Below are 15,365 nucleotides of genomic sequence, written 5' to 3'. Positions count from 1 at the left end.
AAGAAGGAGCTATCAAAGCTGCGTAGTGAACTTTTTCCCCTTGGATACAGAGCACGGTATCTCCAAGGTAATCTGAGAGTTGATCTCATAGCTTGAATCTGCGTTAGCCAGCCCTACCTTAATCCAGCCCAGTGATGTTGGGACATACTGCTCTTAACTTAAGTCATCAAATTCAATAGTTATCAAGTTAGGTGGCTGTAAAATGTCAAGATGTTTCTGTGATAAAATATAACGGATGTTGGAGCTGGTTCTAGATATTAAAATAGACTATTTCTGAAGTAAATACAATAGCAAGATGGAACAGTGTCATGGAGGCTGATTTCTGGATTATGTTGGAGAAAACCTGAGTGAAAGTCTAAAGTTTACTTAAACCTAATATATACTGATATTTAATTAGGAAGAGGAGGATTATATATATATAATGTGCTACTTACTGATTAAGGCTAAATATACAAACCAAGTTTGAGTTAGCTTCTGTGTGTGTGTGTGTGTGTGTGTGTGTGTGTGTGTGTATGCTTAAATGAGTTATAAGGATGCTCACTCAGATTTCTAACAGCTTAGCAACTAAGTGTCAAAGTTGGTTAACTAAGCTTAAATTGATTTTTGTGGGCAGAACCCACCAATACTAAGGCTTTTTACAGAATGAAGTATTAGGTTAGAAGAACAAGCTGTGAAGGCCCAAAACGTACTCTGCCTAATTCTCTTTATATTTGAAGATTTTTGACCACTTTATGTCTACATTTTTAAAAAACCTCTGTGATTTTTACTTTAAAATGTCAACAGGTGGACAATTCAAATTGTGAATGTCCTATGGTAAAATACTGTAATGTGCTTAACAGGCAGGAGAGACTTCTAAACTAATGATTTAGTTTTAAAGAAATTATACATGTTAAAAAGAGCAGAATAGTTTAAAATAAATTCTTGGGTTTGCATAGGGCTTGCATAACTCATTTTTTAAAATAATGGTATTTTATCTTTTTCCAAACTGACTATTTCTGCTTTTCAAACAGTAAAGTATACACATTCAGTTAAAAATCCCAAGTTTAAAGAGAAAAGGAAAAAAACAACCATTTTCTTAAAGCATTTTAGTATATGCTGCTGCATATTACTTGACATTAACAAGATAAATTCTTCTTTGTCTTCTGTTTGAAATCGTGCTTTCTTTTCTTTTTTTTTTTTTTTTTTACACATAAGTTTTAGGTTAAAACAGTATCTTAGTGTCCAGGTGCATGCTAACTCAAAGCTAAGGAAGACACTCAGTTTGGTAATTTCATAATCACAAACATTTGTCCCTTAATTTCTGAGGATGGGAATGTTCCCAGCTAAGAGAGTTTGTATTCTTATTCCAAATTATATTGAGTGAACATACAGGTGACTTCTACTAATTTTAAATGTTATAGGGCTTATTTTGCTGTATGGCTTCTACCTTGGAATTCAAATTGATGCAGATAAAGAGTAAAGTATTTGATCCAACAGCAGAACATAGCTTCTTGTTATCTCCAAATGAACAACGAGGCTTTATTAAGCTACTAATTACAGTCTGGGAGACCTGATATTAATACCTCTCCTTTTTGAAGGTAGGCATCTCTATATCAGGTAGAAGACTGATGAACCTATGTTGTTGACAACTTTCAGAGGAGGTTTTTAAAGCATGATCTTACCTAGATACAAAGAGTAACTTAGACTTGTGCCTTAGTAGGATGGGGAAAGAATTAATTCTGTTTTAGCTGATAGTTGTATGGTTTTTTTAGTAACAGTTCTCAAATTAAGCTTAGCTTTTATAAAAGCAAATTCCCTTTGGTTGTGTCTTTGTAACAGAGACCGAACTCCTAGCTGCTTGCCATCACCAGTCTACACCTGCTTCTCATGCTTAGGGAGGGTTTTTTTATTTTTTATTTTTTTATGGTTAGTGCAAAACCTGGAGTCAAACAGCAGAAAGGTCAAACATGACTGGAACAGCAGAAAGTTGGAGATTGCTCCTTCCTGACTCACAGTGCTCGGTCTGCAGAACAAACCAGGGTAATTGGGCAGATTCAGAACAGGGGTGTGTGCGACTATGCCAGCGTATCGCAAGATGCTCCAAGGCTGGAGGAGGAAGTAGCTACCCAGGTAGCTGCTCTGACCGCGCGCTGAGCGAGGTGGAAAGGCAGCTGGCCTTGCTGTGCTGCCACGGGGAGGTTCAGACCAGCTCCACATCTTTCATCTGTTCTCCCGGACAAGTTAGTCTTTGGCCTTCAGGTCTGACACCTCCACAAACATAAGCGCTGCTGTTGTCCTGTAGATGCTTGTCCTGTTGTTTGGTTTGTTCAAGCTGCTGAGCAGCCATTAGGTATCAATTTTGGTCTCTGCTGATGTTACTTTTTGAACCAGCTGGAAAGTGAATGAATCCAATTGTCAGGCACTATGTGTTTGTGTAAACAGGCAGTTTTATTTAGATGGAAAAAGAAAACAGTCTTACTCTGTAAGACTTAGTGGCTGTTTTACAGGGCAGTTTGGTGTGGCTGGCATCTCCTCTTATGCTGCTGGCAGTTCCTCAGAGACAATGACATAAATGTTGGATTTTGCCAGGGGATATGATGCCTAGATCTCTCTGCATTGCCCCTTCCTAGAGGCTGTTGATGAAACTACATGTCTGCCTTTGCATGATGGATAGTGGGGCTTTGTTTATTTATTTATTCATTAAGAATTTTTAGGAACAACAGTAAAACGGTAGGGAAGAGGAAGAAAAGGTTTGCATCTGTCACTCTACCTTCTTTCCTTTGCACTATATGGATGAAAGCCTGGATATAGTTTTTATTTCCTTTAAGTAATACAGGGATAAAGTTTTTTTTTTCCAATTGGAATGGTTTTTTTCTGAAAAAAATGTTTACTAAAAGATTTGCTGATCCTTAATTGGAACAATGAGGTTGTGGAATAGCTGGGAACACTTCTTCTAAGGGCTCAGTTATGCAGAGGCTCAAGTGTCTTTCACAGAGCCAGTAAGTGACACACGGTTACTCTCCGCGTTGTGCACAATCCCCCTCCGTTCCCAACAGCCCGCAGCAGAACGAGAGTTACCGCGTGGTGAGGGCCCGAGCGCTCATGCTGCTGTTCGTGTTCTGTCTTTCCAAGTAGTCTCAGAAGTTGGTTGGGTAGTGGAAAGTAAAAGAATGTGCCTTTTTCTCCTCACTTTTATTTCTTTTTACATTTAAAGTCATTATTATCATAATCTTTTCTGATTTGGGGTTGGACTCTCCATTGTTATCTGAAAGGCTCTTCCCGCAGGTGTAGAAGTGAGACTGGCACTTCTGCTGCCTCATCACAACTGTGAAGCTCGGGGCTCTTTCAGAAATCTGGTAGGATATCTGCTAGCCAGGGGACAACAAATATTTCTTCCTCCATCTCTGAGTCATTTATAGCAGGCAAAATTGTCATTGCTGCTCTTCCCATTCCTCTGAAGGCCAGTTTTATCAGTATACTGTTTTCGAAAGGAAACGCCTTTCTTGGAGGCAGACGGAAGCTAGCAAAAGCAGCCTTGGACCCAACTCCCCAGTTATTCACAGATAAACTGATCTGTTTCTGTGGGGTGAGGAGAAGAGGTGGCAGGAGGAGAAAAGAGAATTGTGGGGGGGAGAAGTGTAAGGATGAAGCAAAAAAAGAGGGAAAGAAGAGAGTCGGACACAGAGGTATGCAAGAACATAAAGGACGCAGCAAGGAAAAATGGCAGCAATGGATTAGGATGGGCTGTTTGAGCAACTCAGAGCAGCTGGAGCTGCTGTGGGCAGGGACTTTGGCATAAAGCCTAGGAACAACTCAATTCTGAAAAAGCAGCTGGCAATTTAATGTAGTCTGGTAAGTAGCATACATTTCTCCATCTTAAAGGGGTCGGCCAGCACATTGATTAGGGGCTAGGAAAATGCATGTGTGACTACAGAAAGAAGGAATAGTGCAAGCAAAGTAATAGTCTAATTTGGGGGAGGATGTGTGGGAGAGGACTATATTCTGCGGCATATTCATTCTGTGTGTTTGGTTTCACAACCTCTCGTGAATCTCCTCGGATGCAGTAACCCTCTTTAAGCTTCAGTTCATAGAATGACTTTGTATCAAAGTATATCAAGATATTCCTTCTAATTAATATCAGAGACAGCTTAAATACAGCTAGGCTTATCTGGATCTCATTATCAAGTGTAAGCAGATGAATTTGACCATCTTCAGGTTAGGATGGTTTTAACTATGGTTTTAACTACATTAGTGTCTGTGGGACTTTATTAACAGAACTAAGTTTGCTTACATGTCTACCCCAGCTACCTGTGGAAAACTACCCACTAAGTTAGTGCCGGCGCCAGTCCAGCTTCCAAAGCTAAAACAGCCCAGACACAGCGACACCTGATCGTAGCGATGGACATGCTCCTTGGGGGGTCTGTGAGCTCTGTGACCTCTGGAAGTTGTGCAGAAAGTCACAGAGGAGGGAGAGAAGCAGAATTAGTCAGAGGCAGGAAGGCTGGGCCGTGCAGGATAGGGCCACGGAGCGGGGACCACAACAGCAGTACTGGGAATGTGGCGGTCAGTCCCTGAGCATTTTAGATATTCTTACGCATAGCTGCGATGTTACTGTGATAACCACATATTGCCCAGCTCTACCGTGCCCATGCAGAACCTGCATCTCTGCCGCAGCCTCAGCGGAAATCCCTCCTCTAGACTGCATTCAATGCTCACGGCTAAAATGTGAGATTGCCTGTCGGTGCACGTGCCATTTTAAGCCTGCAGTGGTGGTATGTTATGAAGAGAAGGGGCTGTCCTGGTTTTGTGTGATTACAGACTGCTAGGGCTCCTGACCCAAAAGACAACTGTTCTGATGTGCAGTTGTTTATATCGGGCAGTCTAAAACTAATTTAACTACTATGAAGAAAAATGTTCCAAGTGAGATTCAAGAGACTAGAGGGAAGGCGGGAGTACGAGTCCCTGCTAGGCAGGATACCTGGATACTGAAGACTTGGCAGGAGTGCCTGCTCTTTCACCTCTGTTGGCTGTGTCTTTTATTCTTGCTGCCCAGCAAATCCAGGCATAAATTTGGGTAGATGACTTTAAATCTGTACTAGCAGACCAGCTCATGCAGTACGTCTGGAGGATCTGGCCAGTACAAAGGTGCCTATTAAATTGTATTTTTTATAGTCTGACCACCATTGTGGATCTGCACTGTTTTACTTCTATGTGGCATTTGTGCTGTGAGAGCCAAATTTCCAGTTCAGACCCTTCATGCTCTGTTAATTACAGAATTGCTAAGTGTCTGGAACAGCTCTCGTCGTAATCTCCGTTCTGTGAAATACCATTGAGTGCGGTCTAAGAAAGGGGGGGTGAGGAGCTAGAATGGGAGATAATTTTTGTTCCCATCTTTCCAAGCACTCTTTTCCACATATCAAGATACAGAGAAAAATACTGCACAAGTCCAAATGCCAATGCTTAAGTTTAGTGCTGGTGGCTGGTTTTGAGGTCTTGGCTATAGAACGTTACAGTATTTTAAAAGACAAACCATGAATAAGTTCACTGAGGCTGGCTGGGAACAGACTGGATGCCCTGATAATTCTTAAAGGGTTGTTTCATCCCTTTTATCTCTTTAGTTCCAGATTCAGGATATGTTCCTGCAAAGAGCACTTTAAAAGTTTTGTCTCCAGGTGGCAGCCATATTTGAGGTATTTCCATTCATAACTAAAGGGTAAAAAATGAAAAAGGGATAAGCTCAGTATGCGTGAACAGGCAATACCATTGCTTGCAACTCATTGAGTGTTTCAGGTCTTTCCCTATTAGAGATGTTCTTCAAAGCCAACACTAGATGGCGGTGCAATACAGACCGCGTCACCGGGGCAAGCTGCATACAATGCCCTTGGCTGGATGCAGAGAAAATGCATGAACTGATAGCACAACTAAAATCGTCGTGTTTATTCCACGTTAAGAGCTTTGACTTTTTCTCCCAAACATTCTTCCCCACCCCCTCCTCTGCCTTGCTTTGCCAGTGCTCCCCATAGCTTTTCACTGCCCATCTTGAATGTATTTCTTGCACTTCTGGCAAGTTGCTGGCTTGGCAGGTTTGCAACGTGAAGCTTTGTGAATGGTAACCATTGCTGCAACTGATTACCCTCAGCATCGCATGATACATGATAAATAGAACCACATGTTCGGAGAAACGTCTATGCTTTTTTGATCCCTCTGGTAACTCAGCTCGGTTCTTGAGTTCTTGCCATTTTGTCAGCATGCCACATAACCAACCATCTCGGGCTCGCTCTGGAACCGCCGTGACCCTGCTTGCTAATTTTAATGCCTAGTAGGAATGGGCAGGCAAGAGCTGCGTCGCCAGCTGTACGCTCAGTCAATAGGCTTGATGCAGTTGCTCTAAACCAGCAAGAGCTCAGCGTGCATCTCCCATTTGCATGTGCTTAAACAAGAGTTTGGGTGCACTGTTTCAAAAGAGCATGGCCAAGATCTCGCCATGGGTAAGTACAGCAGACTGTGGGCCTTGTTTTGGGGGAGGAGGTCACAAATAAAGGAACGCTTCTACATGTTCTCCACTCGCCACTTAACAGTATTGTCAGTTTGGGTCTTTGTGAAACATAAGAGGTTAAGCAAGAGCTGCAGCAGCTTCTCTAGCTGAGATTGAGTCCCATTGCATAGAGAGGAACAAAGCTAAAACTATTCAAATACATCATAACTCTCATTACCTAAAGGGTAATGTGGTCACACATGCATGGCAGATAGAAAATTAAATGTGGAACTTTATAGACACTATCGTGCTTTGGCTCTCTTCCATGTCATGCCATCATTGCTTGGGATCTCACACTATTTTAGGAGTGAAAGAACCAGGAACCTGCTCCTGCTTTGCAACTGATCAGGAAAAAATTTAGAGCTGGTGGGAGAACATACACTGGGCTCCCCGCCACTCCTGAGCCACTTCCCATTAAGGAGCAATGGAGAATTCCTGCATGTTTGATCTCCTCATTGGTTGTTTCTTGCTGTTTCTGTTTTAGCTCGCTTGAACATGAATTTTGGGGAGGACATAGCTGTCAGCTCAGGCCTGTCCTATGCACTGAATCATTTAAAGATAGTTTTGCTTATATAATGTCATTGGTGCTTTTTGTTTGGCTTTGTCTCCTACTCACTGTTCCTTCAATGGCAATTTCTTTAGTTACTGATCTTTTCTCCTTTCTCTCAATGACTGCAGGAAAATCCGGTGTCTGGTCACGACATGATCTACTGGTCTCAAAAGTATCAAGAAAGATGGGTCTAGGTGGTTGCTGTCTTCTGTACTGGACCTGAATTCGTAGTGTGCCTTTTCACTTACTATCACTCTTCACCTTAGAGAAAGAACTTGACAGATGGTAAAAGCAACCCCCACAGTGCCAAACAGCCTGGCTCTATGATAAGACTGAATGAAAACCTAGACTTCGGAGGAGAGTCTTAAGGTTTGAAGACAAGAAAAAGAGGGAATAACTTTGGTATTGAAAACTAGTAAGATGTGGATGTCCATGGAGACCTAGGCAAAAATTGGCCTCAACTGCTTCTCAAGGGGATCTGATACACAGAAAGGACCAAAATTTAGTGGTTTGCACTAATTCTGCCACCTTTTCCATTTTTTAATAGTTCCATTTTCAGAAGTGGAAAAACAGGCATCTGTTTTGCATAAAAGATTTACACAGAGGACACACTTCGCTTATTTGTGGCCATGTTGGGGTGTGGGGGGGAATTCACAGACAGGTTACTCAGTGATTTTAGTAACAATAGGAAGAAAAAAAACGTTGAGCAAATTGAGGTCTACGGCACAGAGTTCCAAGTACCGAAATTAAAAGCCTGGTTTTGGTGGTTTATGAACTATTGCTGCCTAGTGCTAATGTAGAAAGCACAGTAATTAATTCCAGTGGCATACCTGCTAAAACCGGTGTCATTTTGCTAAAGGTGATGGACCTATGAGATCAAAAGGAGTAAATATTTCTGTTTAATTACTTAATCAACAATTAAAAGCTAATAGCTCTCCAGGAAAGATTTTCTTTCTCTCAGAAATTTAAAGAGACTCCATCAGGTACTCCACTGTTGGGTTCATCTTTAATTGTATTTTTTCCCTCATGACCAAAGTCATGTGATAGAATAGTTGGTGTATTTAATCCTCACACACTAATTCCTAGTTAAGACCATGCTAGATTTCTTAAAGCCTGTCTTTCCTCCTTACACTGACATCTATAAAAATTGAAATATCAAGAAAAAAGATGGCCTAACATCTCTTCTCTATTAAATATAACCAAAATGTATACAGGAGGTAAAAAATTAAATTTACTAAAGATCTAGAAAGTCCTTTGGCTAATAAGCCACTTGCAGATTCAAGCTTTTGAGAAAGTTTGGGCTTTTTGCAAGATATTAGATTACAAAAGAAATGTTTTTGAAGAAGTCAGATAAAACAATTATGCTGATTTAGTCCAGCCAACAAATTCTGTAAGACAGTTGACCATCTGACTTCTTGAAGACAGGAGATGCAAATTGACTCTGCTTTAATAAATCAGGTTCACTTACCCGCTTTCTCAGGGATAGATGCTGCAAGAGATCTTCTATGAGACAGAGAGTGGCCATATCACTGCAGGACAGGAGCTATGTGTAGAGCTGTCTGTCCCCCTTGGCATACTGCTAAGCCCAGTTAGGAGTTGGGCAGACCTGTTACTGTCACTGTTTTAAGATGTGGCTATAAGGGCACCTTTGAGGGCTAAAGGAGGAAGCTGTGGGTGATCCTCGACAGTCTTGTATTCAGCAAGATCCTGGTAACACATGGACTAGCTTTGTGAGAACACCAATTGCTGATGGCTGGTTTGAAACTTTCCTAAGAGATATGATTCAAGAATGTTATTGTATGAAGACTTTTCAGTAGTTTTATGAAGGGTCAAAGACAATCTATTTTTAAAGGAAATATGTTTGTATTCTGGATGTTTTAGTAATAGTTTCCATAAATATTGTGCTAACCATTCCAGTGTTTTTTTTCCAGAGTAAAGTACTACTACTAGGTATTTTGGCTCCAACTGATTTGCAGGGTAACCCGTAAGTCGCAGTAATACTTCTCATGCATTTGATTTGATGTGTTTAGATTTAAAGTAACATAAGAAAAAGATATGAGACTGCCTTTATCAAAATTCAAAATAAGTCACTGTTTCTTCTCAGAACCTGGACTAGCAGTGACCAGGATGACAAAAATCAAGCCCCATAATTCTCTCTTCGTTTTCAAAAGCTTAACCCTACTGCCTGCCAGACCACTGCAGCATACCATGAAAGTTAACACTTCTAGCCTCTTTCAGGTTTATGTTAGACAGAGATTCCAGTTTTAGCACATCTCTAATCAAAGCTACAGACCAGCAGAATCTGAATTTGGCTGACTTCAGGTTACTGAAAACTTGTATCTTTGGAGAAAAATCTATAAAAGCTTTTAGATTATTTAAATAGCTAAGTAATAATCTTTGAAAAGACATTATCTAAGTCCCATTCAAAGCTAAGAGCATTTAGGTACCACTGTCCTTTTCCTTTTGAATAATGGAGTTTATGTTCCCGAGAAACTTTGCTTTTGAAAAATATCACCCTCAATTTATCTGCTCCATGTCAGTTGATTCAATTCATAAAGCAGATGTTGTTATTGAGGGTTTTATGAAAGTCAATATTGTTTCGAAATGTTTAATCAAAATGGTGACAAACCCTTGTTTAATACATAATGTGATGCAAAATAAATTACAAACACAGGACTGAAAGGACCCTCTGAGTCACTGAGTTCATCCCTAATTCTGCAGACTGAAAGGACCCTCTGAGTCACTGAGTTCATCCCTAATTCTGCAGATGAATATACATGTCTGACAAGTCTACAGCTTTCAGTAATCTAAAAATATAAATGAAAAACCACAGTAAACAGAAATGAATATATGTAGAGGTTTCTGTAACACTACTGTGTTCTGCCTTAAGTTTACCTTTGGTATTATGGTTGTGGCTAGTAAACGGAGATACAGTCACTAAGAAACTGAGAGAATCTGCTGGCTGCCACGCACACTGGTTTTTAGCTGAAGAGGTCAATAGGACCTCCTTGTTCTCACCATCTTCTTCTAGTGTGGATAGTCCCAGATCAAGTGTAGCTTCTCTGACCAGAATATCAGGAGTCCACCTATGATCAAGGATACTATCCTTGTTTACACCAGAGACACAGAAGAAAGAATAGAGGCAAAGCAAGTGGATTCACCACCCTTGAAGTTCATTGTTCCTTGTAAAGTAAGGGCAACAGGATTATTGTTTTCCCCAACCCAGGGTTTAAAAGATGAAGAATGGCTTTGTTGCCATCCTTGGGTACGCCAAGAACAATTTTTGTTGAGAAGATCAGGTTCTGGGAAAAGAACCTGACACACCTTGATCATTCATTATCTGCTATGTGAACCTACTTCTGCTTTCAGAGGGTCCAGATAACAACTCTGATATATATTTCCTTAAGAAGATCCAAATCAATTTATATGAAATTTTATGAAGAACACCACTGAGATTAGAAAATCCAGGATTTGAACTGCCTCAGTGTTAAGGAGAATTAACATTAGTTCAGAATGCCTAGTAAATATTTAAGTTCAAGTCCTTTAAGAAGCAGGGATAAAATATTTTCCTCGGGATATTGAGTATTGCACTCTGCTATAAAAATCTTCTGCCAGAACATAAAAGCAGCCCCCAGACTGGTGTCCTGTGTGGAGGACTGCTTTAGTTTTATCTCTTGTTCGTTATTTTTGTCCCTGCTGTTCTGTCCTTGTTTTTTTCACTGGATTCCTGGCTGCTTTGGTAACTACTGTTAGTGAATATGGAATAAACTTGTTTTTGCCTAAGGTATCATTAAAAAAAAAAAAAAACTACTGAAAGCTTAAAAATATTTCCCCTTGAAAGCCACCTTTGATGAATCATTTTTTTCTTCCACTCTTATAAATTTAAAGTGGAAGTAACAGAATCAGGTTCAATGCAGTCATAAATTTCACATTTTTGTGGTAATTGCTGGTTTAATTTCATTGTGAGTGGGAAATAAAGCAGTACTTCTTTCTCTGCAGTTGAAAGGGCTCAGTTTCAAATTCTGAAAAAGAGATTGCATAAATACTCAAAAGACATGTTACATTAATCTGAATGCATCTTCAAATGAAAAGTAGTCTCTTCAAAAAGAAAAAAAAAAAGCTCTGATCGAAATTCTCAGAGTTATAAATAAGGAGTCTGTGCACAAAGGAACTTTGTATATTCAGTAGAGTGTCATATGATGGCAAAAGCACATGAGGGTCACCCTGAGGATTACATCATCCGGAAGAGAACACAACATGCATCTCTTATATGAAAAGCATGTCAGACAAAACCATGTACTTCCAAAGCCTTAGCTTCTTGGTCTCCAGTGTCTCATTAAATGTATAGGAGGTCATTTTTACCCTCTTCAAATTTATCTTTCCTGGACATGCAATGGTAATCCTTATTTAACTGCAAAGCCTAACATGAGGGAGAATTAAATCGTGTTGAGAAAGCTCTTCTTGTGAAAGAATTTTAATGCATTATGACAGGCAACTTTTTTCATTTTGGAGGGAGAATGAACACTTGTTTTGTGTGAACTCCACTACGTGCTTACACTGCATTTATTGACCCTTTTCTCTTACCCTTGCATACGTGTGCATTAGACATTCAGTGTTTGAAAATAATGGAAAATATCCTATGATAAAGGGCCCATTCAATCGATATTGCCCAATGCTTCAAAGCTTAGGAAGGACGTATATTGTACCGGGTATAAAGTGCAATTTGCATTTGCAAATAAGATTTATTAAAACTAAAACCTTAAGGTGCTCCGCAAAATCTAGTTCAATGCAGAAGCTTGTCAGTCAGTTTCTATTCTATTTGATGACTTCTTTGAAATTAAGTCTGAGAATAGTAGAAATGACAAAAATGCTGACAAGCTGGACTTGTTCCTACTACGACTTCCTTCATGAGAGACCAAAGAGGAAGCAGCCTTGGGAGCATGAGATAGTCATGTTAGGAGGAAAGGGCTTAGCATAGCTGGATACAGATCTACAGCCTGCAACTCAGTAATTAAGGTTGAGTCCTATGCTTTTATTGAGTGCCATATACCGTGCCCTGGAGCACAGTCTTGGGTTTTGTCCCCCATGCTTTTAAATGACTGGATGCCTCTTAATTCAGGGGTGGGGAGGAACAGAATACAATATCCAGAGGAAGTGTCCCAGCAGATACCTTCCTGTTACAAAACCAATTCTGTAGCTATTATGCTGTTTGCTGGTAGTGTCAGCCTATCTTCTCAGTAGCTTTTAATCCTTAAACTACCCAGCAGAGTGCGAAGAAAAGATCACTTCTTTTCATTGCTGCTTATCTACTGAAACTGCTCTCTCATTCTATGTTACTTATCTTGGTTGAAGAAATGGCTGATTCTTAGACATGAAGAAACTTAATGCTGGCATTTTCCTACAATCTTAGCTGGCCAAAAATAATGGCCACAATCTAATATTTGCTTAATTGTAAACTTTTTCCAGAATTACCCTTTAAATACAACAGACTCGGATCAGAGATTCACATCAAATACTGCAAACGCCCAGATCTTAAGAGTGAGAACACCTAGAATGAAAAATGCAGAATGACTTGTGCCAGCCATTCCATATTGCTGCTGCAAACTGGCTGAAATAAAACAATCCTTTTAAAGAAGGAGGGTTATTTGGTGCCCTGATACTAGATCAAATATGCTTAAATGCTTAAAATAAACAATTATTTGTCCTTGCTTTATACACTATAGTATGGACCTTGCTTTCCTGAGAGCAAAGGACCTGGATAATTTCCAACACTTCTTAAGTCTACTTCTGCTGCTAGACATACGCTATATCTGATAATCATGTAACAGCTCAGGTCTGCTCTTGTGGAATGACCTAAGAGAGAATTTGCCTCCCTCTCCTAAATGATAGCACTAATTTCAGGGAGCTACGACCATTTTGGATAGCAGTAAACGCAGGGAGCCTAATCTCTGAAATGGCTTGTTGTATGTAAAATTCATATATGCATACCAATGCTTTGAGCTAGGATTTTGAAAGTAACATGAAGAAATCCAGGCTGGTTCATTATTGATAAATCTGCTTCTGAGTTTCTTATTCTAGATTAACTAAACCTATTGATGGAGTTACTCTATAACAGCTATTCCATTTTTAATTCTGGAATAATTAGACCAAGCAAATCCATTCTTTGAATTCCATTATAAAACTGTTCTTCCACTCCACAATGTTAGTTACTCCAAAGCATATCTTCATTATGGGGCCTACATCACAGCTGCCCATAAATCAGGTGAAGGATAAGTAAGCATGGATTACTGGGTCATAAAACTAGAACCCAACATAGCTGTTTTCTGAACTTAGTATTTTGTATTTTTTCCTAAACGTAAGTGTCCTTGTGAAGACAGTTTTACCTGGTTTCATTCTTTGGGAGATAGACTGCTTGATAGGCACTTTTAAGCTCAACACAGTTGATTTGCTCAGTATTATGTATTCTCCTTGCAAGGAGGTGCTGAAGGTCTTAACTCTCAGAAACCTGTACTTTAAACACACAACTCCTCTGAAAGGACAAGGTTTTATCATGGTGGTAGCGCATACGCTGAAGAAAGGCCACTCTTTCTGTGTGAGAATGAGTGCTTTAACAGTACAGAAGTAACGTCCTGTCACCTGTGAGGGACGGCGTCACCTTTGGGCTCGGTCGTGGTGGCTCCTGGTGAACTGTCCATCCAAGGTAAGGCCTGTAAGCAAGGTAAAGCACAGATTAACGAGTTACATGGCGCATCCCATTCCGACTTTTCAAGAGGCCCTGGAAGACTGCAGTTTGGGGGGTTTCTGGGTGCAGGAAGAGATAGTTTTGGTGGTGGGGGGCTCATATTTGAAGTGTTCTCACACGGGTCGGTGAAGGGAGGGCCGGCGTGCTGTCAGTGCCCCACGCCACGGGACACTCTGCGCGCTCGGCCTCCCCGCGCGTGCTACCACCGCGCTCGGCAGCTGCGCAAAACACTCGCGTCTCCGAAGGCAGCAGCCGTGTGGGAACCCGTCGCCCTTGGCCGCTTCGTTTTGCGCACGCAACGCGGTTCCTGGGGGACGCTCCCCACGCCCCGGCCCACCCGAGGGCGGCAGCCCGGCGGCGGGGCGCTGTTCCGGGGCGCCGGGGCGCGAGGCGGCCCGCGCTCCTCCCGGGACGCCCGGGGGCCTGCGGCCGGGCCCGGGGGCCTCTCCTCGCCGCGGGGAGACCGCCGTTGGGGCGCGACGTGGCAGTCGGGCGCCGGCCGGGGCTCCCCGCGCTCCTCGCCGGGCTGTCCCGAGGCGAGGCGGCGGGGGGAGGCCGCCCCCCTCCGCCGGCCCCGGCCCCGGCCCCTCGGGCGGGGGAGGAGGAAGCCGAGGGGGGTCTTAAACTCCCGCCGCCGCGGCCTGCAGCCGGCCCCCGCCCCTTCGCCGCGACGAGGTGCCGGGCCGGGCCGGGCCGCCTCCCTCCCTCCCCCGCTCCCGCCCCGCCGCCGCGGGCCGCCGCCGCACCTGGCCCCTTGGCAGCCGCCGCCGCCGGGGCCTCCCCGCGGGCGCCGCGCCGGGCCGGGCCGGGCCGGGCGGCGGGAGCGGCTCCCGCCTCCGCCGCCTTTGGGGGCGCCTCGTCCCGCGATGCAGCTGCAGTGGGAGGGAGAGGAAACCCACCCCCCTCGCCCGGCGGCCGCCTTTGTAGCCGCGCAGCCCGCCGCGCCGCCCTGCCCCGCTCGCAGCCGCGCCGCCAGCGCCGGAGCGCGGCGCCGGGAGCCCATGGAGCCCCAGGGTAAGGCTGCGCCGCGCCCCCCGCGCGGGCCGCGCCGCGGGCAGACCGAGCCGGGCCGGGCCCTGCTGCGCTCCGCTGCTCGGCCGCGGGTCTGCGGGGCAGCGGCCGGGGAGGCGGTGGGGGCCGCGCCGCCCCCTCAGCGCCCCGCGGTCGCGGCGGGGCTCGGCCGGCAGCGCGCCGGTTCCTCCGCTGCCCCCGGCCCGGCTCGGACCCCGGGCCGGGCCGGGGGGCGGCGGGGCTGCGCGGCTGCGGTCTCGGCAGCGCGGTAACGCTCGTCTTTCTCTTTCTTTTCTTAATTTCCGAGCGGGTTTGGTCGTTTCTAACGCAAATGGTCCTCGCGCGGGGCCGGCCGCCCTCCCGCCCTCCCTCCGCGGAGGCCCGAGCTGCCTCCCGCGGCGGTGGCGGTGGTGCCGGGGCGGCGGGCGCTGCGGGCGGGCAGCCCCGGGACGGCGCCCCCCCCCCCCCCCCAAATACACCGCTAAGCTCTGCGAATGTATTTTTAGTTCTCCTGAAAACCACATGAAAATAGTTCTGTTAAACACTTA

General features: G+C 43.8%; 1 protein-coding gene and 1 long non-coding RNA gene across 2 annotated transcripts in view; one reads left to right on the top strand and one right to left on the bottom strand.

Moving 5' to 3' along the window:
- Nucleotides 1-9,810: 9,810 nt before the first annotated feature.
- LOC135329684 (uncharacterized) lies at nt 9,811-14,616 on the bottom strand. Its single transcript, XR_010391235.1, has 3 exons — nt 14,553-14,616; nt 13,701-13,771; nt 9,811-11,086 (listed from the first exon to the last, which is right to left on the bottom strand). It is a non-coding gene; the product is annotated as an uncharacterized LOC135329684 (long non-coding RNA).
- A 69-nt stretch (nt 14,617-14,685) lies between these two features.
- The window catches only part of FGD3 (FYVE, RhoGEF and PH domain containing 3), a 116,682-nt gene continuing 116,002 nt past the window's right edge, over nt 14,686-15,365 (top strand). The window contains exon 1 of the mRNA XM_064518896.1: nt 14,686-14,820. The gene's annotated coding sequence lies outside the window, so the exon portion shown is untranslated. The remainder of the gene's footprint in view (nt 14,821-15,365) is intronic.

Source organism: Dromaius novaehollandiae, chromosome 12, assembly GCF_036370855.1.
Source record: "Dromaius novaehollandiae isolate bDroNov1 chromosome 12, bDroNov1.hap1, whole genome shotgun sequence".
Classification (NCBI taxonomy): domain Eukaryota; kingdom Metazoa; phylum Chordata; class Aves; order Casuariiformes; family Dromaiidae; genus Dromaius; species Dromaius novaehollandiae.
Note: the sequence above shows the minus strand (reverse complement) of the source record. Positions and strands in the feature narration are given on the sequence as shown.